The 27,888-nt window shown below is 45.5% G+C and overlaps 1 long non-coding RNA gene across 1 annotated transcript; it reads left to right on the plus strand.

Annotated features, from left to right (window-relative positions):
• Nucleotides 1-743: 743 nt before the first annotated feature.
• Nucleotides 744-27,710, plus strand: LOC141234830 (uncharacterized). The gene is made up of 6 exons (XR_012300711.1): nucleotides 744-1,275; nucleotides 25,454-25,555; nucleotides 25,707-25,776; nucleotides 26,351-26,418; nucleotides 26,611-26,696; nucleotides 27,525-27,710. It is a non-coding gene; the product is annotated as an uncharacterized lncRNA (long non-coding RNA).
• Nucleotides 27,711-27,888: the final 178 nt, after the last annotated feature.

A 27,888-nucleotide genomic window follows, 5' to 3' on the forward strand; every position in this document is an offset into this window, starting at 1 on the left:
TCAGAGTTGCTGCAGTAAGGTTCATGATCTCTGTGCAATGTACTGTGTATAAGGACGTCCTCTGTACAGTAACTTCAGTCTAGATGTCTCAGTACAGAGGTAACTAGATCAGAGTTGCTGCAGTAAGGTCCATGATTTCTGTGCACTGTACTGTGTATAAGGACGTCCTCTGTACAGTAACTTCAGTCTAGTTGTCTCAGTACAGAGGCGACTAGATCAGAGTTGCTGCAGTAAGGTCCATGATTTCTGTGCACTGTACTGTGTATAAGGACGTCCTCTGTACAGTAACTTCAGTCTAGTTGTCTCAGTACAGAGGTAGCTAGATCAGAGTTGCTGTACTGAGATTCATAGTTTGTGTGCACTGTACTGTGTATAAGGACGTCCTCTGTACAGTAACCTCAGTCTAGTTGTCTCAGTACAGAGGTGACTAGATCAGAGTTGCTGCACTGAGGTTCATGATCTCTGTGCACTGTACTGTGTATAAGGACGTCCTCTGTACAGTAACTTTGTTAAATGGTTAATTATGGAAATTCATTTGGAATGTTAATTAATAATCGATATTCATTTTTCTTAAATCTGAGTTCTATGCCTCAGCCATTGTGTCTAGTTGACATGCGCTATTTGTGTGTGTATTTTTGGTTTACTACCATATGTAGAACAGGTGTCCATACGACTGGCTATAAAAGCCCATGGTACAGAAAGGGGGGACTCTCTTGCTCTTCCCACCACACAAAAGAATCTTCATGCTGAGAAGCAGATGACATGTAGGCCTGGACACGTGCTGGACAAAGACATGATTTACCAGCCAGGATCCAAGGAAAGATGGGTGAATCTCAACAATTAAGCTAATTATGGACAATTACTTTATAACTAATTATTATATGTACCTGCTGCAATCTGATTCTTTTTAATGGACAATCCAAGAATAAATAGATACATTTTTTTATAAGAATATCGTGATATTGATACTTTGAGAAGTCCTCAGTAGAAAAAATAATACAGAGAAGAGTATTATTTTACAATGGTGAGCCAGCCAGCCCTGTTTTTTCGTTTTTTTAAATTAAGTAAGTGAATTTCTTCCCGTGAACAAGGGGGGAAGTCCTGACGAGCTGAACAGCTGTTGTTCACGTGTCAGTAAATTCACTAATTTGTCACGAGAAGCAGAAAGGAGCCTACAGACTGAGGACTAACGGGAAGCAGAGGTACTAACAAGGAACAGAATCAGACGAACTGAAGACAGGACGTGCTGATAAAGAAAAGCTAAGGAATCTTAAGGTAAGCAAAATATGGATATAATTTCTTCTTTTGCTAAACAAAGTAATATTAATTTTCAAATTAATGTAGGAAATGACTTAGACGTTTTGTGGCTCAGTTTATACAAAGAATGTGAATTGCAGAATTTACAGTTAACTTCTAAATTGGTAAATAGAGACAAACAGAAATTGAGAAATATTCTACATTTGGTAGATTTTTTTCATAGTCTTGTGTCAGAGATTTTTAAGCAGAAAAATAGTGCAGAAGTGTCAGATGGTGACAATGATTCTGACTGTAATGTGGAAAATGAACAAGAAGTGAGACACGTGTCTGTAACTGAAGGAGACCTTGGGTCTGACCAAGAGACGGACATACAGAAACCTGACATGGGAGGAGACATGACTGACATACGAGAAACTGACATACTAGGTGATGTGGGAGTAGACGTGAGTGACGTAGGAGGAGCGGACGTACAAGAGCCACTAAAAATATCAGAGAATTCAGGAATTACCCAGGCTCAACTGCAAATTAAAAGGAGGAAAAATTTGCTGAAATTATACAAAATCATGTCAAGATATGATGTCAAAATCCATGCCTGTAGAAATTCAGAGACATTTGAGAGCTTCTCTGATAAGTTTGATTTATCCAATGAGGAGAGGAATCAATTATTTAAAATATGGATTCCTGTGACATTGTCCAGATGTTACTCTCCTAATGGATGGGAAAATGATTCGGACAGGTTAAGATATTTGATTTATTGTGTCACAAAGGATTTTCCCAACATAGAAGATCTGCAGAAACTAAGGATTGGTAGGAAGGAATGTACATATACATTCATATCCATATTTGAACGGTTGTACAAAGCTCTCATCAAAAATGGAAAAGTACAACAAATGATAACAACTTTTGTACAAAAATTCAAATTCCTAGATCCAGTATCTAGAGTTATAGCGTCACAAAAAGAATCCCTATTCAAATGTGTGCAGTTGCTGGATTCTGTTAGAAAACATGAGAATCGTGAAAAGAAAAGAAATCAAGTTAAATTTATAAAACCAGGAAAGGTAAAATCTTACCAAAAGCCAATATCAAACTCTTCTAGACTGAGTCATCCCCATAGTGAACTCTATCAAATACGCAGGAGATTTCATATCTGTTATAAGCCATATCAGATGATTCAAAACTCCATATCTCCACACAAAGAGTTAAAAATCCAAAGCTGTGACTTTTCCCTAGAAAAGAAAATGGCCGAAATAGATGGACAGAGACAGGTGAGACGACCGGCTGAGAGTGACGTCAGGGAATGTGGACAGAAGGACAGGCAGTTCTCTGAGGTTTTGAAGGATAGAAAAATGTCTTTCCTAAATAGGACGTTCCTGGAGATATTTGAGAGAGACAGAAGATTTGGTTTAGGGAGTGGCTAAGGAAAAACTGTAATTATAATGTAGCATAGAAGTGTTACAATGTCTCAATATTTATTTATAATCTTATACAGTAAAATTGTAGTTACATAGTTTCTAATAGTTCATATATATATATATATATATATATATATATATATATATATACATACACTTGTCTAAGTAGAGATTGTGTATAATTGTATTTATATATATATATTTATAAAAAATATATATATATTAATTAATAAATTAGAAATTCATATATAAATTTAAGTAGCAATATTTTGAATTACATTAGAACCAACCAATATATGTATAAGATATTTAAATAATTCTGTTTCTGTATGAATTTGATATTTAATTTTATTTTCTTATATTTCCTTAGAGCTTTCATTCCAAAGCAGGATTTGATCAAACAACTCTAAAATGGATTTATTTCTTTATTCACACAGGAAGTTGAAAAATTGCATGATTTTATGTGTATAACATTTTAAAATAATAACAATATAACTAGTTGGATTATTATTAGTGTTGAGCCACCCCCGTAGTGTTCAAGTTGGGTTCGGTTCGTCGAACACCCGTGTGTTCGCCGAACTGTTCGTCGAACTGTTCGTCGAACACCTTCGAACACCGTTAAAACCAATGGCAGGCAAACAAAAACACATAGAAACACATAGAAAACACCTTCAAAGGTGTCCAAAAGCTGACAAACTGCTCAGAAGACACAACTAACACATGGAAAAGTGAAAAGTACATATAGTCATGCGAAAAGAAAAGAGGTGGAGGAGTAAAAGGAGGGGGAGACACAGATATAGGCATGTCATGCCCTTCTAAAATCCAAAAAGTGAGAAGCCGACACGTTCAGTCCGCTCCTGCCCGTGCCACCTCCGTGTCGCCGGGTTTGTGCCAGAGCCGCGGTGAACCCTGACGGCCAGCCCCCCTCTCCCAATACTGGTGCCTGTCCGCTGGTGGGTCGAGCGAGCCCCCCTGTGGTGGAGGCAGCTCTAAGCTTTTTAATTTAAATTGTCTCTCTAATTTGAATGAATACACTTTAAATCCATTTACAAGGATCTATTGGAGGGCAAGTCTCATGCCAGCAGCCACGTAATTCCAGCTCCAGTAGCGTCCACTAAAGCTGCTGCAGTTAAAAAGCTTTTATAAGGATCGAGCTCGGCTGTCCACCGCAAGGCATCTTACTGCCAGTCCCAGCCCCTATGCCTTGGGGTGCCTCCTGATGCTCTTCACTGAGTATCCCGTGGTCCCGAAGCATTTCCTTTGAAAAAATGAAGTGTCCAAACTACAGGTGGTGTAGCTTGCTTAACAGCCGGGATAATCCGCTGACTAGCAGACACTGCTACTAGGCACAAAGTATTTCCTGGGCGAGATGCAGTTAAAAATTTGTAATTAGATACTCTCGTTGGATGCTGAGAAAGCATTCCATAGAGTCTCCTGGCACGCCATATATGATTCTCTTAAAAAGCTTGGGGTAGGGGTCTAGGGGACCCTTTTATAGCCAAAATCACGGCCCTGTATCGCAATACGTCACCTAGGCTGAAGATAAATGGAACTGTAGCACCCTGAGGGCTCGGTTGCTACAGAGGTATTGCACCTCACCCAGAGGTGTGATATCTCACTCTCAGGTAAGGATGTAGTGTGGATCAGGACCCGACACCTGCATGCATTACACCACATTGCCGTGGGGCAGGGCGACCAATATGCCCCTGAGATGGGCACGACAGTCCCTGTCCCTGGCTGGAGTGGGGGGAGGGAACACTGAGGAAGGGGAACCCTGTAGTGCAGGAGCAGGGAGGAAGCAGTTCCTGGGTGCATTGAGAAGGGAGTATAAAAGGTGGGCACCATCTTAGTTCAGTGCAGAGAAGTCTGAGCAGAAGTGGCAGGGAGCAGGGGCTCTGCATGAGCTCTGCTCCGGAGGCGGGCCTAGTAACAGAGGCCCAGGCCTGGAAGAGGGAGAAGGAAGGAAGAGGAGCGGAGAAGGCTCCAGGAACGAGGAATGAAGGGATCCCAAGGGTGCGGACGGGCGAGTCGCCACCGCACGCCCGAATCCACCTGCGTGGAGGGGTCAGGCCAAAGGGGGAGACCGGTCCCCGAAACTAGTGGAGGCAGGAAACGACCCTCAGCTAGAAACAGGAGGCTGTGACATTTTATGTGGCGCAACCCCTCGCTACACCCGCTAGGAAGGCACCACATAGGGTCAGGGAAACTGGCGCCAAGTTTAACAAGAGGAGGCCCGAGGCAGCCGGACAGAAGTGTTGGTAAGAAAGGCCAGACAAAGGACACACAAAGGGGGTCCTGTGAAGCGCTCCAAAGTTATCTGGGAGTTGTCTGAGCCCCTCACCTGGTGAGCACAGTACGACGTGGGCAGCCGTTACCTGCAGACGTGGCCTGGATAATAAGAACTGTGAGTAAAGGCCCTGGACTGCATCACTGACTCCGTGTCGTTACTGCTGCTGCCCTGCACCATCACCCCCATCCTCCGCATACACTGCCCTGAGGCTATACTCCTCCCGTGGGGAGTTATGCTACGCTCTGCTGCACCCACAACACCAGCCTCAGCGGTCTGCCCTGGAGCGGCGGTTCACTCTGACCGCAATCCACAGGTGGCGTAGTCGGACATTTAAACATCAAAACCACATAAATAGTTCCGCCACTGGTTTGACCGCCCTGAGCCACGGAACCGGGTCGCCGCCACGGAGACTACAACCACCAGCATCCACCAAAAAGGGTCCGGCTCCGGGTGTCCCAAGGCCCAGTGGGCGCGTCAGAACATTTTCATCACCTTTCACAATCACCAATGGGACAAGGCAGGGATGTTCTCTGTCCCCTCTCTTATACATCCTAGTGACGGAGCACCTGCTCTCATCAATTCGCCATAACCCCATTATTAGGTGGATTGAGGTGGGAGGCACCGAGTACAAGTGCTCTCTATTTGCTGATGATGTCCTAGTATATATCACTCAATCACATATATCCATCCATGCTGTTATGGCTGAAATAGATCACTTTGTTACATGGTCAAATTTTAAAATCAATGCAGCGAAGTCTGAGGCCCTCGATGTCTCCCTCCCCAAATCCATATAGGATTCCATCCAGTCCAACTTTCCCTTTGCCTGGCCCTCACAGGGTATCAAATACTTAGGAATTCCTATTCATAGAGACCTCTCCCATCTATGTTATCTTAATTTTGGGCCCTTTATTGAACAACTCCATACAGACCACGGTTGGCAAGTTAGAACTGTAAGATTCACTACGTGAACCACTGGTGTTTTGTGGAAAAGCACATGTACACTGTGTTCCAAATTATTATGCAAAAAGTGTTTAGGAGTGATAAGGGAAGAATTTGTTTGTCAGTTAAACTCATTGATGGTGATGTGTGTCAGGGCTCTTTATATCACTGTAAGCAATTGCAGACACCTGTGCTAATTAGTTTGGCAGGTGTGTCCAATGAAAGGCAAGACTACTTAAGAAGGCTGTCTCACATTATTAAGCAGCCTACATTTTCTGCCAAAATGGGAAAGAAAAAGGATGTGTCGGCTGCTGAGAAGCAACAAATTGTGGAGTGTTTAGGTCAAGGCATGACTACAATCAACATTGTGCGATGATCAGGATGAAGTGTCTTGGCAATCAAGAGGTATGTAGCTGATTCACAGTACACACGTGTGCGTGCTGATAAGGGCAAATTGAGGACTCTTTCCTACAGGCAATTACGTCAGGTTGAAAGAGCAGCGGCAAAAAAGCCTTGTCATAGCAGCAGACAAGTTTTTGAAGCTGCTGGTGCCTCCAACGTCCCCCGAACAACAAGATGCAGGGTCCTTCAGAGGTTTGCAGCTGTGCATACGCCATCCTGTCGACCTCCTCTATCCACTTCACACAAGCAGAAACGGCTCCAGTGGGCCAAACATTACATAAAGACTGATTTCAAAACTGTTTTGTTCACGGATGAGTGCCGTGCAGCGCTCGATGGTCCAGATGGATGGAGTAGAGGATGGCTGGTTGATGGACACCCCACGCAAACATGGCTACAGCGCCAACAAGGAGGAGGTGGAGTAATGTTTTGGGCTGGAATCATGGGGAGAGAGATTGTCGGCCCCTTTAGGATCCCTGAAGGCGCTAAAGATGAACTCCATAATGTATGTGGATTTTCTCAAACAGCACTTCCTGCCATGGTTCAAGAAGAAGAACCGTGTATTTCACAGCAAGATCATTTTTTTGCATGATAATGCACCATCTCATGCTGCACATAAAACATCTGCATCTCTGGCTGATATGGGCATAAAAGGCGACAAACTTATGGTGTGACCCCCATGCTCCCCTGACCTCTACCCCATTCAGAACCTTTGGAGCATCATTAAAAGGAGTATCTATGATGGCGGGAGGCAGTTCACATTTAAGCAACAGCTCTGGGAGGGTATTCTGTCCTCATGCAAAACAATTGAAGCAGAAACCATCCAAAACCTGACAAATTCAATGGACGAGAGAGTTCAGAAGCTCCTTTCGAACAAGGGGTCCTATGTGAAAATGTAACATCACCTAGAATAAAGTTTTGAGTTGAAAACTGTTTGATTTCAGTTTCTAACAACCTGCTAATGCTTATAATTTCAAAAATGACCATTTTTTTGGTCTTTATTAAAATGAAAAGGTTGATCGAAAAGTTTGGGGGATCTAAGAGTGTGGCAACCCAGTAGTCATGATTACTTCGAATTCTGACAATATGAGGGTCATGCTGCAGGTAGTGCAGCAAGAAGGCACTTATGTGTCTTGCGCATCTCGGAGCCCCAAAATTATTTTCCGGGCTAGATGCAGCTAAAAATTATTATTAATTTTAAATCTGGTGAAGCTTTAGTATAGATGGCCTAATAGGATCAGTGCTGCACACTGCTACAAAGCCCAAATTATTTTCCAGTCAAGATACAGATAAACATGATTAGTAATTTTAAATCTGGTGGAGCTTATTATAGATGGCCTAATAGAATCAGTGCTGCACACTGCTACAAAGCCCAAATTATTTTCCAGCCAAGATACAGATAAACATGATTAGTAATTTGAAAGCTTAAAACGGTTGGTAGGGTGATTTTAACCAATCATCAAGCTTTTACTCTCCCCAGGATGACACAGGGGTAGAAAAGTCGTTTCGGATCCATGATTTGTTCATCTTTATGAACGTGAGTCTGTCTACATTATCAGTGGAGAGCCGCGTGCGCTTATCTGTCAGCACACCACCAGCAGCGCTGAACACACGTTCAGACAGAACGCTGGCTGCGGGGCATGACAAGATCTCCAAGGCGTAAGTGGCTAGCTCCGGCCATTTATCCAGATTGGAAGCCCAAAAAGAGCAAGGGTCCAGTGACACAGTCGTGGCTTCAATGTTTACTTGGAGATACTCCTGTACCATCGTCTCTAGGCGTTGACTATGTGTCAGACTTCTTGTCTCCTGTGGCCTTGCAAAGGATGGGCTAAAAAAGTGGTGAAATGATTCCGCAAAATTGATGTTACCAGCAGATACTGTGGTTCTGTTACGGTTTGAGTGCTGAACACTTGACGGTCCCACGGTTGGCAAGTTGGAACTGTGAGATTCACTACGTGCACCACTGGTATTTTGTGGAAAAGCACATGTAAGATTCTGCAACAGTCTCTGCTGATACTCCTGCATGCGTGCATCCCTTTCTATGGCAGGAATAATTTCTGCAAATTTACTTTTGTACCGGGGATCTAACAGTGTGGCAACCCAGTAGTCAGGATTATTTCTAATTCTCACAATTCGAGGGTCATGTTGCAGGTAGTGCAGCAAGAAGGCACTCATGTGTGTTGCGCATCCAGGAGCACCAAGTCCCTGTTGTGTTGGTGGCGAGGTAACAATCATGCTTCCTTCCTCTGTCCTCTCCCCCCAACCTCGCACAACAGAAATGTGATCAAGGTCTCCCTCATCTGATGAGTCTTCCATCAGTTCGTCCTCCACTTCTTCCTGGGCTCCTGCACCTTCCTCACTAGTTTGGCTGCTACCATGCGCCCTGGTAAAACCATCTCCCCCACCCTCACATGCCTGCCGCCTTGGTGCTGCCGACCGTCTGGACCTTGCAGATGTTAGCCCTTCCGCATACAACTCCTCCTCCTCTACTTCCTCCACCTCCTCTTGTGCCACCACCTGACTCCGAATTCTGTTTAACATGTGCTCCAGCATGTAAATCACCGGAATAGTCATGCTGATAATGGCATCGTCAGCACTAAACATCTTCGTCGCCATTTCAAAACTGTGCAGAAGGGTGCATAGGTCCCTGATCTGAGACCACTCCTCCAGCGTGATTTGCCCCACCTCTGGATCTTGTTGGCCCAGGCTATACGTCAGAACGTATTGCACCAGGGCTTGTCGGTGCTGCCACAGTCGCTGCAACATGTGCAGAGTTGAATTCCACCGGGCAGGCACATCGCATTTTAGCCGGTGAAGTGGCAGGCCCAACGACTTCTGTAGAGATGTAAGTCGCTGAGCTGCGGGATGCGAACGGCGGAAGTGAGCACACAGCGACCGTGCCCTCTGCAGAAGGCCATCTAGTCTGGGATAGTGGGCTAAAAATTGCTGGACAACCAGGTTCAACACGTGAGCCATACAAGGCACGTGTGTGACATTGCCCCGGCGAAGGGCCGCACCCAGGTTTGCAGCATTGTCGCACACGGATTTCCCTGGTTTCAGGTCCAGTGGAGACAACCATTCATGAAATTGGTTCTCCAGAGCTGACCACAACTCCTCAGCTGTGTGACTCACATTTCCCAGACATTTCAATGTAAAAACTGCCTGATGACGTTGAGCCCTACTGCCAGCATAGTAAGGAGGTGTGCAGGATCCCTTCTGCGCAGTTAGAAAGCTTGTGGCATGACCAGACAGGCTTTGGGTGCAGGTGGAAGACCGAGAGGAGGTTGAGGAGGCAGAAGCAGTGGAGGAACTTTGACATAAAGAGGATTGACGCACAACTCATGGGGACGGCAAGACTTGGACAGCAGCCCCTTGTCCTGCTGTCACCATAGTTACCCAGTGCCCAGTCAGCGACATGTAACGCCCCTGTCCATGCCTACTCGTCCAAGTGTCTGTGGTGAAATGCACCCTGTCACACACAGAGTTTCTCAAAGAAGCGGTGATGTTGTGTGCGACATGCTGGTGGAGCGCAGGCACACCTTTCTTTGAGAAGTAGTGCCGACTGGGCATCTGGTACTGGGGCACTGCGACGGACATAAGGTCTCGAAAATCCTCTGTGTCCACCAGGCGGAAAGGCAGCATTTCTGTAGCCAAGAGCTTGCAGATGGTGAAATTCAACCTCTTAGCTTTCTCATGGCTAGGAGGAAATGGTCTTTTACTTGTCCACATCTGAGGGACCGAGGGCTGGCTATTGTGCTTAGACGGGGTTGATAAGGGTGTCCCCGGCAAACTGCCGGTCTGTGAGGAAGATGCAGGCGGACGTGTTAGGTTGCCTTGATCCAAAGGTGGTGCTATCGATGTCGGACAGCGCTCAACACCAGCTGGTGTTACCACCTCCAAAGAAAATGATGACCTGCCAATCACGCTGGCTGTTGCGGGTAAAGAGGTGGCAGGTCTGCGCCCCAAAACAGGTGTGACTGCTGTCCCCCCAGTCACAGAGGATGAAGAGGCCGCAGATGCACAAGATATGGCAGACGGTGGTTGGCCCGGCCGGCTAGGCCGCATTGTAGCACACTGAGCTTCCCACTGCAACTTATGCTTCATGTCCATGTGCCGGTTCATGCATGAAGTACTCAAACTATGTATTTTTTGGCCTCTACTTAGCTTTTGCTGACAGATGTTACAGATAACACGAGTTGGGTCATCTTTATCGATCTGAAAAAATGCCCAGGCTATGCAAGGCTTAGCACCCATGCGACCTGAAGAGCCACCACGACTTGTGGTGAGAGGCAGAGTTGTGTTTGAGGATGCAGTTGTTGACGTGCTTCCAGTACTACGTCTCTGTCCAGAAAGGCGCAACCTGACCTCGTCGTCACTAGCATCTTCCTCCTCTGCTGACCTCATCTCTTGGCTGACTGTGGGTTGACAGTAAGTGGGATCTCCAACCTCATCATCATCACCCTGTGCGTTATCACACCCGTCGTCCTCAGAGCCAACCTGTTCCTGCCCTGACAAAAAACTAAAGTTGTCGCTCCAATCAGGTATTTGAGTCTTATCATCGTCTTCCTCATTGTCTCCACCAACAGGAGTTACAGTTTGGGAATGAGGGTTGTCTCCACCAACAGGAGTTACAGTTTGGGAATGAGGGTCTACATTATGGTCAGAACCTTCTGCGTCTGGTCCTGGATCCGACTCATAAAGATTCTGGGCATCAGTGCAGATCATTTCCTCGTCTGGATTCACAGAAGCGCTGGAGTCGACCTCTGATTCCCAGGCTATAGTATGAGTAAACAGCTCTGCAGACTCAACCATCTGTTCTACCTCATACTCAGACGGGCAGCTGGAGATTTGGGAGCTGTGAGGAAGCAAGTGCGATTGGGGTGACACCTTTGAGGACTGGAGTATTTGTGATGTTGAAGTTGATGTGGAGGAGAGCCCACTTAAAGGAGCACTTGATATCCGTTGAAGCACCTGCTGTTTTTGTGCCTCATCTGGAATTTGTAGCGATTGGCGTGGCCGTAAGAAAGGGATCTTATCACATTGTCCGCTAAAAGAAGTAGACATTTTAGTTTGGCTGGAAGATGGTCTTTCTTCTGCAGATGTTACTGTTGCTTTAACACCTACCCCACGGACACAACCTTTTTTCCCCTTCCCAACACGCCTATTCCCCTTTCCACCAGCAGCAGGCCTTTTTCCACTCATTTTGGTGGTTAACTAATTCACAACTCTGGAGTTGTTTGCACAAAAAAACAATGGATGGGAACCGAGCAGAGCTGAGTGGCCAAACTGTGGTATTAGGCCAAAACTATTGGCTGGGTTAGATGCAGAAAAAAATTATATTCAGTTTGCAACCTGATGGAGGTCTGTATAGATGGATTAATAGAACAAGTCCCACACACAGCTACAAGCCCAATATTTTTTCAGAGGTAGATGCAGAAAAAAAATATATTCAGTTTGCAACCTGATGGAGGTCAGTATAGATGGACTAATAGAGAAAGTCCCACACACTGCTAGAAGGCCAAATATTTTTTCAGAGCTAGATGCAGACAAAAAATTATTTTGAATTTGCAACCTGATGGAGGTCAGTATAGGTGGACTAATAGAACAAGTCCCACACACTGCTAGAAGGCCAAATATTTTTTCAGAGCTAGATGCAGAAAAAAATTATATTCAGTTTGCAACCTGATGGAGGTCTGTATAGATGGATTAATAGAACAAGTCCCACACACAGCTAGAAGCCCAAATATTTTTTCAGAGGTAGATGCAGATAAAAATTATTTTTAATTTGCAACCTGATGGAGGTCAGTATAGATGGACTAATAGAGAAAGTCCCACACACTGCTAGAAGGCCAAATATTTTTTCAGAGCTAGATGCAGATAAAAATTATTTTTAATTTGCAACCTGATGGAGGTCAGTATAGATGGACTAATAGAGAAAGTCCCACACACTGCTAGAAGGCCAAATATTTTTTCACAGCTAGATGCAGAAAAAAATTATATTCAGTTTGCAACCTGATGGAGGTCAGTATAGATGGACTAATAGAGAAAGTCCCACACACTGCTAGAAGGCCACATATTTTTTCAGAGGTAGATGCAGAAAAAAATATATTCAGTTTGCAACCTGATGGAGGTCTGTATAGATGGATTAATAGAACAAGTCCCACACACAGCTAGAAGCCCAATATTTTTTCAGAGGTAGATGCAGAAAAAAATATATTCAGTTTGCAACCTGATGGAGGTCAGTATAGATGGACTAATACAACAAGTCCCACACACAGCTAGAAGCCCAATATTTTTTCAGAGGTAGATGCAGAAAAAAATATATTCAGTTTGCAACCTGATGGAGGTCTGTATAGATGGATTAATAGAACAAGTCCCACACACAGCTAGAAGCCCAATATTTTTTCAGAGGTAGATGCAGAAAAAAATATATTCAGTTTGCAACCTGATGGAGGTCAGTATAGATGGACTAATACAACAAGTCCCACACACAGCTAGAAGCCCAATATTTTTTCAGAGGTAGATGCAGAAAAAAATATATTCAGTTTGCAACCTGATGGAGGTCTGTATAGATGGATTAATAGAACAAGTCCCACACACAGCTAGAAGCCCAATATTTTTTCAGAGGTAGATGCAGAAAAAAAAATATTCAGTTTGCAACCTGATGGAGGTCAGTATAGATGGACTAATACAACAAGTCCCACACACAGCTAGAAGCCCAATATTTTTTCAGAGCTAGATGCAGAAAAAAATATATTCAATTTGCAACCTGATGGAGGTCAGTATAGATGGACTAATAGAATGATGCTATGCCCAAAAGATTTTACTTCACTAGGTGCAGTAAAAAAATTGGTATTCTATACACAGGTGGTATATCTTGCAACACAGATAGGCTACTCCACTGACTAACACACTCTGCAATAGGCCAAAAAGGATTAGCTTTGCTAGATTCAGCCAAATGCTGTGAAAAAAACTTGCACAGCACTGGCACAGACCTGCCTGGCAAAAACTGATAGGAACTGATGTAACCTAGTCCTGAAAAGGACTGCAATTACAATTAGTCTTTACTCCCACAATCTATCTATTTAAGAGCACAGACCTGCCTGATAAAAGTCGTAGGAAATGCTGTAACCTAGTCCTTAAAAGGACTGCAATCACAACTATTCCCTACTCCCAAGCTAGCTGTAGATTTGTGCGAAAATTGGCTTGAAATTAACAAGGTATAGCGCACACAGCAACAGCGGTGCCGTCTAACACGCAGCTGCAGCAGTGAGAAAATGGTGGCGACGGGGAAAATGGCTTGGTCTTATAGGGCAAGGACATGTGACATACACTGCCAATGACACATTCCCTTGCTTGTGTGAAAAAAAGCACTTCGCTCCGTGTGTGCACTGCTGATAGGCTGACAGATTGCACCTCCCCACTGTAAATGCGGGAAAGAGAAAAAAAAAATGGAGATCTTCATTGTTCCTGCAGAGATCCATCCCCTGCCCCTCCCTCCACCCCGCTGTACACTCAAACTGCGTATTAACATTAATTTTCATCATTACTGAGAAAAAATCCAGTTATGATTTTGGTGCACGAACAGTTATCGAACATAACCTCGAACAGCCAAATTTTTCTCAAATTGTTCGTGTTCGCCGAACGGCTCGAAGACCGCCCAAAACAGCTCGAATTTGAGATTGGCGAACAGTTCGAGTAGAACAACGCTCATCTCTAATTATTATGTGTAGCACTTATGAATTAATATTTTCTGTGCATGAAGTGTTCGTTATAACAAGTAGCTTTACAGCATGACGTGTGACAGCTGAGGCCTTTGAACTTTGAGCTAATAGTATAGATCCCATTCATTCTATTTTCAGCTGATGTAACCTAAAACCTGGCAGCCAGTGAAAAAAGAATCTAAGTCAAGAGTTTTTTCAAGTGTCTGAAATTCCAGTGACTTACTCTCATATTATATAATATGTACTTGGGGAATATTCAAAGAAATATAAAGATATTCAATTTAACTGATAGTTTACAATGCGCATTAATAAATTGGGATACAATTTTGGGTTAAATATATATATATAAAACTTCATATGTGGAATGTTTGAGTTGAACAGATCTGTGAATGTCAGAGTGAAGGTGACAGATGAGTAAATCAGCAGCTGCTAAGTGTGATTGATGTGTCAGAGGCCTCGTATGTTTGTATGTTTGGAAAAAAAAAAAATGTTTCTTTATGTGAAGGTACAAAAATATATTTAATTCTGAGGAAATTATAATACATAATTAGGTATTATCTACATATATATATTTCTATATTTCTTTAATAATTATTATTTCTTGATTTAACTAATAGTGGATAAGGGCAACCACACATCAAAATGGTTTACAAAGCAAATTTACATTTAGAATAATTTTTCCACATGATAATATTCTTGAATAACTATAATATTATTTTTAATGGTTACCTAAATAGGTACACACCTCTCTTTAGACAAATCTATGCTACTCATCGATATGAAATTTATGCAAAATATTTCTAGAAGAATAATTATTTTAATTTGGTTCTGATATATACATAAATTTTATAAAATAATATTTTTTGGTATTAAGGGGGAAAATGTGTTTTTGATCCTGATTACATAATCACTTTTGATCAATACTTATTTTCCACACATTTTAATAAAGGTAAAACAATAATAAGGTACAATGGTATAATTAAGAAGGGTATTACATGCAAAGTTGCATAGTTTAATAATTTTTTGGTGATACAAGGTTATGACAAATATGAAATCATCCAGATAATGGAGATATAAGGGTATTTTTTATGGAGAATATAATTACTCTGCATTTGTCATTACAATTTAAAGGCCTTATTTTTATTTTTATTCTTATTTTTACTCTTAATTTTATTTTTCATTTTTAAAATTTTATTCTTACTTATTTTCTTATTTTTCCATTTTTCATTTTTAATTCTCAATTTTTGATTTTAATTCAGTTCAAGATTTCAATTGAGAAAACACATTAATATTTAATGGGGTAATGTCAAGTACAAGAATATTGCTTCATCAAATATAATGATGATATGAATTAATATAAGAAAAATGTTTACATTTTCTGAGTAAACACAACAATTCATTCATTCATTCTTACATTCATATATTTATTCATTTTAGTTCATGAGTATACATTCTTTGGTATTATTGGTTTAATAAAGATAAAAACACTTGTTTCAAAACACACTGACACCTATGGGTTGGAAAAGGTAATTACCCCTATGACATAAAAATGTTCTATCATATGGAGAACTTGATTAATAATGAATTATTATCTATTATTGTTTATTATTCCAAACATAATTTATTTTAATATTTTGATAATAATTAGATGGATATTATTGATTGCTATGGTACGCTGTGATATTATAGGTTAGTAAAGTTGCCAGATTTGGTATCAGATTAGGGAATGAAGACTTCAATCAAGACAACACAATTATGAATTCTATCTTAATAAAGACTTTTCATATTTATAAATCAAAGAGACTCTCAAAGGTTACAAGAAGAAGCAACCGATATCCGGAAGTCTCAGAAGGTAACAGGTGTGAATGCTGAGTGATAATAGACTGTGTCAGATACAATTCACACCACTGATCACCAGGACGGCAGAGGACGATGATCCTATATGAACTGTGTTGTGTTCAGGTTTCATCACGTTCCAGTGGTTTCTTATCACCTGCAACGCTTCAATGAAAGCTGGTGAACAGGTAATACCTGACATATGTGTCCTGTATATAAAGGACTGAGTACTGGTTATGGGGCTATATAAAGCAGGAAAGTGTCAAGTTAACCCTTGCTTTACTGACCAAAGACGTCACATCTGTTCCAAAAGTGACACGAGACCAGTGCGGACGACACGGAAGATTATCTGAAGACGATCCAACGTAAGTCCAGGTGACATCGCACAGATATTAAAGCTACATTTCATCCATGGACTTTGTCTTCTTATCATCTGACACACATGATCTTTCTAATAAAGAGCACAGTTTATGGACTGCACAATGATGAATACAATTATGGACTGTACAATATCTACACGCTATCATTTATTTCAAAGGAGTTTTCATCTAAAGACTGTTATAAAAGAACCAAGACGAGATGACGACCCGATGACATCAGACGATGACGATTGAACCCGCGATTACTTCAATTTAGATATAGGGAAGTATAATTATACATATTAAATGAATATTAGTCACGGCTTACCATAACATGAATTCACATCATTATATAACAATAATCCGATATTGATATTAATAATAATAATAATAATAATAATAATATCAATATTATTATTATGGAAATTTAATAATATTGCCAAGGAAGAAGAAAAGGAAAAAAATGATTGTTATCCTAATGATAAACCTGTCTTCTTTTGAGGATTTTTCAGTCCTTTTTATCCTCAAAAAGGGGGGAATGTTAAATAATTAATAATCGATAATCATTTTTCTTAAATCTGAGTTCTATGCCTCAGCCATCGTGTCTAGTTGACATGCGCTATTTGTGTGTGTATTTTTGGTTCACTACCATATGTAGAACAGGTGTCCATACGACTGGCTATAAAAGCCCATGGTACAGAAAGGGGGGACTCTCTTGCTCTTCCCACCCCACAAGACACAGAAGAAGAATCTTCATGCTGAGAAACAGATGACATGTAGGCCTGGACACGTGCTGGATAAAGACATGATTTACCAGCCAGGATCCAAGGAAAGATGGGTGAATCTCAACAATTAAGCTACTTATGGACAAATGGACAATTACTTTATAACTAATTATTGTATGTACCTGCTGCAATCTGATTCTTTTTAATGGACAATCCAAGAATAAATAGATACATTTTTTTTATAAGAATATCGTGATATTGATACTTTGCGAAGTCCTCAGTAGAAAAAAATAATACAGAAAGAGTATTATTTTACAGTGTTACAGGGGCCCACTGAGACCCTTTCGCCCAGAGCCCACAAAAACCTGGAGCCGGCCCTGGTTGAAAGCAGTGATGGAGGAGGGAGCTTCATGTGACACTCCCTCTCCCATCATTCCTCCTCTGCGTCTGACGCAGCGGCATGATGACGCGCCACGCTGTGTCAGACAGTGGAGCTGGCAGCTGCTGAGGTGATCAGCTGCAGAGACTGAAGCAGCAGGGAACGAGGAGCGGTAAGTATGGATTTATTTATAAATCAGTGTGTACTGATAATACTGGAGGACTGGGGCTGCATTTTACCCTATGGTGGGGGACCGCATTTTACCCTTTGGGGGGCTGCACTATACTGCATACAGGACCATGGGGAGTGCATTATACTGTGTGCAGGACCATGGCGAGTGCATTATACTGTGTGGAGGACCATGGGGTGTGCATTATACTGTGTGGAGGACCATAGGGTGTGCATTATACTGTGTGGAGGACCATAGGGAGTACGTTATACTGTGTGGATGACCATAGGGAGTGCATTATACTGTGTGGAAGACCATAGGGAGTGCATTATACTGCGTGGAGGACCATAGGGAGTGCATTATACTTAGTGGAAGACCATAGGGAGTGCAATGTACTGTGTGGAGAACCATAGGGAGTTCATTATACTGTGTGGAGAACCATAGGGAGTTCATTATACTGTGTGGAGGACCTTAGGGAGTGCATTATACTGTGTGGAGGACCTTAGGGAGTGCATTAATCTGCGTGGAGGACCATGGCGAGAGTCTTACACTGTGTGGAGGACCATGGTGAGGATCTTACACTGTGTGCACTTTCTGCTGCTCACGGCACTTTACTAAAACTGTGGATGGATGTTAGCAGAAATAACCATATCAAACCCACTAAAATGTAACGCTAATTCCCAGGTGCCGGTACGTGTGATCCTGATGCGGCACACTGTTGCCACACGTGTGACAAACAGGGACACACGGGACACGGATATCTCTGGTACCGTTTTTTCCTTTCCGGTACTGGAAATAAATGGACGTGTGAAACCGGCTTTATAGGGAGTCTGGCCGACTCTGACAGCGGCTCACCGCTCCTGCAGCTGCACGATCTCGCGACCTAAACACAACAAGGTAAAGGATTGAACTTTATAAAGACACAACGATCAATGACAATGATGTAAATGATTTATCACTTTTTATTAATTCTTCAATACCTTCAATATTTGTCACAGTTGTTAATAGTAAACTAAAATGTTCTATGGAGAAAAAAAAAGACAAATGAGGAATAAACCTACACATTATTTCCCATATGACTGAGTATATCTTTTGGGTGTGTTCACAATTGGCTGTTTTTCTGCGGCAATAACACTGCACTTTAAAGTACGAGCTTAGTGTATGAGATTTCTGAAGTCTCATTCACATGCTGCGTTTCTTTTCTAGTGTTTTTTGTATTCTGCAGCTTGTCAATCCTTTTAGGGCCGTTGCAGCGTTTTTCACCAATTCAAATGAATGAGAAAAAAAACAATTAAAAACACAGCAAAAACGTGCGTATTTTACTCTGTGTTTTTCCTGCCACCAGTTTGGTTTTTGTTGAACAAAAAATGCTGCAAAAATGCAGCGTGTGAACATACCCTTATACTGGTTGTGTTCTAACTGGAAATAAAAGAGAACGGTCATGATAACATGGAGATGGATTTTATTCTATGGAGTTTCCACTGTACACATTGCTCGGCAGCATCTGTTTGTGCAGAGTCGCCTCATGAAGATTCTATCACAAGATTCCATCATGACATCACTGGTGATGCTCGCCCATTATGACATCACAGCTCACAGTCACTACTTCTACAATGTACACAGGGTAGCGGGTGCCATTTTGGCTCCATAGCTAGTTACTGAGCGCACTTACAGTTTCTCACTATGGCCGGATTTTTTCTGGATAATTTTCAGGTACAAGCACTATGGGGTATTCTTATCAACAATCGCCCTAACATTGTGCTTCTACCACCCGATGGCGTTCTCAGCTTCACTCACCGGCTGGTGGTGCAGCTAGTAAGGAACTGCCTGACCAAACACCAACAAGGTCATCTCACCTCAGAGTATGTGACGGATTTACTTCATAACATCAGGACATTACTGCAGCAGGTAAATAGCGGACGCTCCGCACAAAACTTCTCCATATAGATAACTAGCTATTGAACCCGTTCTACACCCTGGTGACAAGCATTTTTATTGGTACAATTTCGGCACCATTTTTTTAAAGACACTGTGTCTGCGAATTCACACATAGAGTTTCTTCAATAAAATGCAGCCGGATAGCGTAGTATGCGCACACGCAAACCCCCATAGCCTCCCCACGTCCAGCAGGAGACCCCCATACCCTCCCCACGTCCAGCAGGAGAACCCCATAACCTCCCCACCTCCAGCAGGAGACCCCCATAGCCCCCCCACCTCCAACAGGAGACCCCCATAGCCTCCCCACGTCCAGCAGAAGACCCCCATAGCCTCCCTACGTCCAGCAGGAGACCCCCATAGCCTCCCTACGTCCAGCAGGAGACTCTCATAAACTCCTCACGTCCAGCAAGAGACCCCCATAGCCACCCCACATCCAGCAGGAGACCCTCATAGCCTCCCTACGTCCAGCAGGAGACCCCCATAGCCTCAATGCATCAAGCAGGAGACCCCTATAACCTCCCCACGTCCAGCAGGAGACCCCTATAGCCTCCGCACGTCTAACAGGAGACCCCCATAGTCTCCCCCGGTCCAGCAGGAGACCCTCATAGCCTCCCCACGTCCAGCAGGAGACCCCCATAGCCTCCCCATGTCCATCAGGAGACCCCCATAGCCTAAACACGTCCAGCAGGAGACCCCCATAGCCTCCCCACCTCCAACAGGAGACCCCCCATAGCCTCCCCACGTCCAGCAGAAGACCCCCATACCCTCCCCATGTCCAGCAGGAGAACCCCATAACCTCCCCACCTCCAGCAGGAGACCCCCATAGCCCCCCACCTCCAACAGGAGACCCCCATAGCCTCCCCACATCCAGCAGAAGACCCCCATAGCCTCCCTGCATCCAGCAGGAGACCCCCATAGCCTCAATGCATAAAGCAGGAGACCCCTATAACCTACCCACGTCCAGCAGGAGACCCCTATAGCCTCCACACGTCTAGCAGGAGACCCCCATAGTCTCCCCCGGTCCAGCAGGAGACCCTCATAGCCTCCCCACATCCAGCAGGAGACCCCCATAGCCTCCCCACGTCCATCAGGAGACCCCCAGAGCCTCCACACATCCAGCAGGAGACCCCCATAGCCTCAATGCATCGAGCAGGAGACCCCTATAGCCTCCCCACGTCCAGCAGGAAACCCCCATAGCCTCCGCAGGTCTAGAAGGAGACCCCATAGCCTCCCGTGGTCCAGCAGGAAACCCTCATAACCTCCCCACATCCAGCAAGAGACCCCCATAGCCTCCCCACATCCAGCAGGAGACCCTCATAGCCTCAATGCATAGAGCAGGAGACCCCCATAGCCTCCCCATGTCCAGCAGGAGAACCCCATAGCCTCCCCACGTCCAGAAGGAGACCCCTTTAGCCTCCACACATCCAGCAGGAGACCCCATAGCCTCCCCATGTCCAGCAGGAGAACCTCATAGCCTCCGCACATCCAGCAGGAGACCCCCATAGCCTCCCCTGGTCCAGCAGGAGACCCTCATAGCCTCCCCACATCCAGAAGGAGACCCCCATAGCCTTCCCACGTCCAGCAGGAGACCCCCATAGCCTCCACAAGTCCAGCAGGAGACCCCCATAACCTCCGCACATCCAGCAGGAGACCCCCATAGCCTCCCCACATCCAGCAGGACACCCCCATAGCCTCCATACATCCAGCAGGAGACCCCCATAGCCTCCGCATGTCCAGCAGGAGACCCGCATAGCCTCCCCACCTCCAGCAGGAGACCCCCATAGTCTCCATACATCCAGCAGGAGACCCCCATAGCCTCCACACGTCCAGCAGGAGACCCCCATAGCCTCCGCACATCCAGCAGGAGACCCCCATAGCCTCCTCACGTCCAGCAGGAGACCCCCATATCCTCTGCATGTCCAGCAGGAGACTCCCATAGCCTCTGCACGTCCAGCAGGAGACTCCCATAGACTTCTCACGTCCAGCAGGAGACCCTCATAGCCTCCACACGTCCAGCAGGAGACCCCCATAGCCTCAATGCATTGAGCAAGATACCGCATAACCTCCCCATGTACAGCAGTAGAACCCCATAAACTCCTCATGTCCAGCAGGAGACCCCCATAGCCTCCCCACATCCAGTAGGAGACTCCTATAGCCTCCCCACGTCCAGCAGGAGACCCCATAGCCTCTGCACGTCGAGCAGCAGACCCCCATAGACTCCCCACGTCCAGCAGGAGACCTCCATAGCCTCCACCCCTCCAGCAGGAGACCCCCTTAGCATCCGCATGTCCAGCAGGAGACTCCCATAGCCTCCGCACATCCAGCAAGAGACCCCGATAGCCTCCCCACGTCCAGCAGAAGACCCCCATAGCATTTGCACGTCTAGCAGGAGACCCCCATAGCCTTCCCCGGTCCAGCAGGAGACCCTCAAAGCCTCCCCACGTCCAGCAGGAGACCCCCATAGCCTCCCCACGTCCAGCAGGAAACCCCCATAGCCTCTGCACGTTCAGCAGGAGACTCCCATAGACTCCCCATGTCCAGCAAGAGACCCCCATAACCACCCCACATCCAGCAGGAGACCCTCATAGCCTCAACGCATCGAGCAGGAGATCCCCCATGGCCTCCCTACGTCCAGCAGGAGACCCCCATAGCCTCCGCACGTCCTGCAGGAGACCCCCATAGCCTCTGCACGTCCAGCAGGAGACCCCCATAGCCTCCGCACGTCCAGCAGGAGACCCCCATAGCCTCCGCATGTCCAGCAGGAGACCCTCATAGCCTCCGCATGTCCAGCATGAGACCGCCATAGCCTCCTCACGTCCAGCAGGAGACCCCTATAGCCTCTGCATGTCCAGCAGGAGACCCCCATAGCCTCTGCATGTCCAGCAGGAGACCCCCATAGCCTCCGCACATCCAGCAGGAGACCCCCATAGCCTCCCCACATCCAGCAGGAGACCCCCATTGCCTCCCCACGTCCAGCAGGAGACCTCCATACAGGGGCGTACATAGGAATCATGGGGCCCCATAGCAGAAGCGCTAAATGGAGCCCCTCCAAAAAAGTGAAAATTGTCGGGGGTCAAGGAAGAGCATATCTCATAACTTTCCAGCCTTTACACAGTAATTTTTCTCCTGCTGAAGTCCTAGATTCCTCTTTTATTTCCCCATAAGGTATGATGCCAACAACAGTGCCCCCCCTAAACACAGTATGTTACCCCCATGGTAAATTCCTCCACATGCACAGTATAATGACTCTACCGTACCCCACCTCAACTCTCAAGGCAAAGTATGGTGACTCCAACACAGTATGATCCCTCAACTGTGACCCCCACACAGCCCTCCATGTAGCATAATGGCCCCACACCTCTCCACACAGTATAATGCACTCGCCATGGTCCTCCACACAGTATAATGCACTCGCCATGGTCCTCCACACAGTATAATGCACTCGCCATGGTCCTCCACACAGTATAATGCACTCGCCATGGTCCTCCACACAGTATAATGCACTCGCCATGGTCCTCCACACAGTATAATGCACTCCCTATGGTCCTCCACGCAGTATAATGCGCTCCCTATGGTCCTCCACACAGTATAATGCACTCCCTATGGTCCTCCACACAGTATAATGCACTCCCTATGGTCCTCCACACAGTATAATGCACTCCCTATGGTCCTCCACACAGTATAATGCACTCCCTATGGTCCTCCACACAGTATAAGACATTCTTCATACAGAATACTGGCCCCCATATAGTCCTCTCCATACAGTATACTGGCCTGCATATAGTCCTCCATACAGTGTACTGGCCCCCATATAGTCCTCCATACAGTATACCGGCCTCCTTATAGTCCTCTATAGAGAATACTGGCCTCATATAGTCCTCCACACAGTGTATGGGTCCCAATATAGCCCTCCATACAGTGTATTGGCCCCCATATAGTCCTTCATACAGTATACTGGCCCCCATATAGTCCTCCATACAGAATACTGGCCCCCATAGAGAATACTGGCCCCCATATAGTCCTCCATACAGTGTACTGGCCCCCATATAGTCCCATATAGTCCTCAATACAGTATACTGGCCCTCATATAGTCCTCCACGCAGTGTATGGGCCCCCATATAGTCCTCCCTACAGAATACTGGCCCCCATATAGTCATCCATACAGTATACTGCCCCTCATATAGTCCTCCACACAGTGTATGGGCCCCCATATAGTCCTCCATACAGAATACTGGCCCCCATATAGTGCTCCATACAGTGTACGAGCCCTTATATAGTGTATGGGCCCCAGGCCTCCATACATTAAAAAAAAAAAAAATGACATACTCACCTCACCTGCTGCCGCTGCTCTGCTCCGGACTCCTCAGCGTCGCTGTCTTCCCGCTCTGCACTGTGACTGCTCAGCAGAGGGTGTGGTGGAAAGACGTCATCCCACCCTCTAACCTGAGACGTCACAGCACAGGACGCGGAAGACACCGGAGCTGCGGAGGCACGGGGAGAGGTAAGTATTGTGCCGGGGCCCTGAGCGGAGTGGGGCCCCCTGCCTGCTCAGGGACCTGGCACTTGCCCGGGTGCTAACGCCAGGCCTGGGAGCGGAGCCTGTTGCAAGGGCCCCGATGCGGGGCATACACGGTGCAGGCGACTGCTATGGGCCCCCCCTCCCCGGCTCACGGGCCCCATAGCAGTGGCGTGGCCTGCCGCCATTGGCGGTACGCCACTGCCTCCATAGCCTCCCCACTTTTAGCAGGAGACCCCCCATAGCCATGATGAAATGATGCATACCTCTATTTCTGGCACCACACTCCTCCTCCATCCCCGTCCGCCTCCCGGTCTGGATGTGTTCTTCTGTCTGCGGCCACATTGTGCAGGTACAGTGCGCTTGCGCAGTCTATAGAGGCTTCGGAAAGAAGGACCCATCCCTGGTTATATTATAGATAATGGTGGGATAGAAGTGACGCGCCCCTGGGCCTGTGTCGCGCTGTGATGCGCACGCGGGAGCTTACCCGGAGCCGGATCTCTTGAGGGTTGTAGTCTCGTGGCGGCGACCCGGTCCGTGCCCAGGGAGTCAAACTGAGCGGCGATGTACTAGCAGTAGATGGTTGGTGACTACGCCACCCGTTGAATGCAGCTATGGAGCTGCCGCTGCAGGGCAGACCGCTGAGGCCGGTGGAAGGATAGTGCAGCGTGGATGGTATAACCCCCAACGGGAGGGGTATGGCCTCAGGGCAGCCGACGTGGATGATGGGGGTAGCAGGAACCACTCAGAGACGGTGCGGTGTAGTTCAGGGTCTTTACTGGTGACAAAGAAAGACCCTCCCGGAGTACTTGCTAGTGATAGGGGCCTGGTCAGTCCTTGAGCAGATGGGATTTCCCCTGGCCAGGCGGAGTTGTAGGCCTTCCCAACTAACTGTACTCTTCTGGCTACCTTGCTAGAGGCGGGAATAAGTAGCCCACGTCCCTGAGTGTACCGTGTGGTGCTCACCCGTATGGCCGGTGACTCGGGGCCTTCTAATGGCTTCCGCTCCACGATGGCGGTGCTGGTCCCACGCGTGTGACCGTGCCTTCGGGCTTCTGGGCCAGAGGACCTGAAATCCTCTGCCGGACGGTTTCTGCTGCTGGGTAGGAGTTAGTCCCCACAGCCTCGGACTCCGGGTCCGGTTAGAAATCTTCTCAGTCAGGGCGAGCTCTGCAGCTGCCAGCCCCTGACTCGTTGTAACACTGCTCCCCACAGAGCTCCTGATGTTTCTTGCTATGCTGCTTCTCTTCTCTACTCTTGTTCTGTCTTCTTTCTCACTCACTCTGCCTCAGCCCCGGGGTTATATAGGGGAAGTCCTTCCCCTCCCAAGACTGGGCAGGAGGTGTGGCATGCACAGGATCCCTGACCAAAGGACCTCCCACCTGCTCTCAGACGTAATATCTCTATCACTGTGGCAACCAGACCCCTGGGGTGTCACAGAAGTTTCTTTCCTCCATTGTGACCTTTCTCATCTCAAAATTTTCCTTTTTGTTTCTTTTCCTCTTTTTAGGCTGAAGAAAGATCTCAATATGGAGATTTGGCTTTTATTAAAGACCTGGCCGAAAAAGTCCTGTGTGTACTGGAGCGTCCGGCTCGCTCATTGGAACGCCTGGTAAGGAGCCGTCATCTTCTCTAGCACACGTCTGATTTGTACAGTTACAATTGGCTGTATCTGTAAATGCAGGTTTAGTCCTTCCTGATTTATCTATGTGATGATTTAGTGTAAGGTTCCACATGTTAATTATATATATTATATCTACCAGGAAACAGCAGAAGGCGACACCAAAGACGAGCAAAATCTAATCCCGGGACTGAACAGCGATCTGACTACAGGTAAGCCGATCACCCGACCTCCTACAAGAAATATCCAGATGTTATACAGAACAGGGAATAATCTTACATTTACTCTGTATATTCTGTGTAATGGGAACCTGTCAGCACATTTTTGCATATTGTGGAATGACTGTACTGGCCATTTCTCTGTAATAATTTTTTGCAGAAATCCAATGTCTCAGTCAAGGGAAATCTAATGTAGAAGCCGTATACAAATCAGCATGGAAGTGCACTGGGGGCGTGGAAGAAGAAATCCATACTGTGACACGCCCCCAGTGCACTTCCAGGATAATCTGCATATGGCTCCTACGCTTCAGCTCTCTTACCATCACTCACATGTACAGCGAGGGTGGGGGGTTCCTCATTCATGTGATGATTGGGGGAGTCCTTCATCATTTCCATTACGTTTATTCATGGATGCTCCGTACGTTCTCATATTTAGAATCCCTATATAATAAGTATTGTTCCCATTTACAGACATCTTGTCATGTCTGAGTTATATTGTTGTAATATATATGTAGGATTAATATCGTCTAATACATTTTATTTCTTCATCATTTTTTCACTCTTTTAGAAACAACTGTGTTGGCGGATGCTGACAGTAGAATCTGTGAGATCCCGGAGATCCAAGAATCTGACGGTGTAAGTATCATGGAGAGAGATGACGGTGTATCACCAGATTATGGGGTGTGAATGACACCTCCAGTATTGTCCCCCATATAACCATGGGATGTCTCTATTCTAAGAGGAGATGACAGAAGGGAGATGTTTTTGCATCTGGAGCTTTTTTCCAGCAGCTTCTATATCTTTATATAATTTCTTATTCTTTTATAGAGCGTGATCAAATCATTGACCCCGTCAAGACAGCCGCATAAGAGCGACTATGGGACATCCAAACTGATCAGCAGTGGAAGTTTTGGGTGAGTTTTCTGTTGGCATAATCCACATTTCTCAAGGTTCCCAATGACAATGCTCCAGACTCTGTGCTCTTCCCTTCAGTGTTATCATAGGGAAATTATATGATCTGTAGGAAAACAAACTATTAAGGAAAGGGATTAAAATAGAATAATATATTACACCTGCCTGTCCTAGACCCTCAACTGTTCTTACACTGCCACCCCCATCAGAGCTTCCCCCTCCTCCGCACCGGTCTGTTCTTTTCGGAATCCATTAGCGAACTGATAAGAGTAATTGGCAACACATGGTCAAGTGAGGGGGTGACACGAAATTTCATCAATGACATCTGCACCCCCCAACCTCCACCATGACCATGTGAGTCTACTCCCTGGTCTCAGCAATAAAGACTGGCACAGAGGACAAGTGGCTATAATGGGTTTCATTTTTTGTAGCTCCTTCGCTCCCCTCCATTTATTATGTTGTTATGTCTTGGGGTATGCGGGAGCATAATTAACGTCATGTTATGGCAATTGGAGCACTTTTAATTTGGACCAACTTTTATTTGCACTGAATCGTATCTACTGGTCTAATGTAGTGAATCTGCCCAAGAATAATTTCAGTAGATTCTCTCATCTGTAATGTGACCTGGGTGAGGGCTCCGGCGGACGTGGCATTGTGGACACCTCCCATAGGTGATCTATGTAGTGATCTTTTATCAAATTCTAGACATGGATTTCCAGTGACGGACAGACTTCTAGCATTAAACATTAGTACAAAACATTATATAATGACTTCTATAGATGTTCTTGTAGTAAAGATTCATTCTAACCATTGATTCTCTTTCTCTCCAGTGCCGTCTACTTAGCGCACCATAAAGACTCACACCAGATCTTTGCTTTGAAGAAAATGTTCAAGCGAAACCTGAACACTCCAAAAAGAGTGGCATTGGCCTTTCTGGAGAGGGACATCCTAACATTCGCAGATTGTCCCTTCGTGGTCTCCATGCTCTGCTCCTTTCCAACAAAATCTCACCTGTGTATGGTCATGGAGTATGTAGGAGGTAGGACATGTATATTGTAGTATATTCAGCCCATGTCTGCTTACATCTTATCACTGCTCTTATAATTAGGATAATTAGGACAGTTACATCCTCACAGTGCGTTTACTGTAGGTTTTCTATTACCAAGATGCCTGGAAATTCATTGATCTGTGTGC

Source organism: Phyllobates terribilis, unplaced genomic scaffold (assembly GCF_046119375.1).
Source record: "Phyllobates terribilis strain yellow unplaced genomic scaffold, ASM4611937v1 Scaffold_640__1_contigs__length_901019, whole genome shotgun sequence".
NCBI lineage: Eukaryota > Metazoa > Chordata > Amphibia > Anura > Dendrobatidae > Phyllobates > Phyllobates terribilis.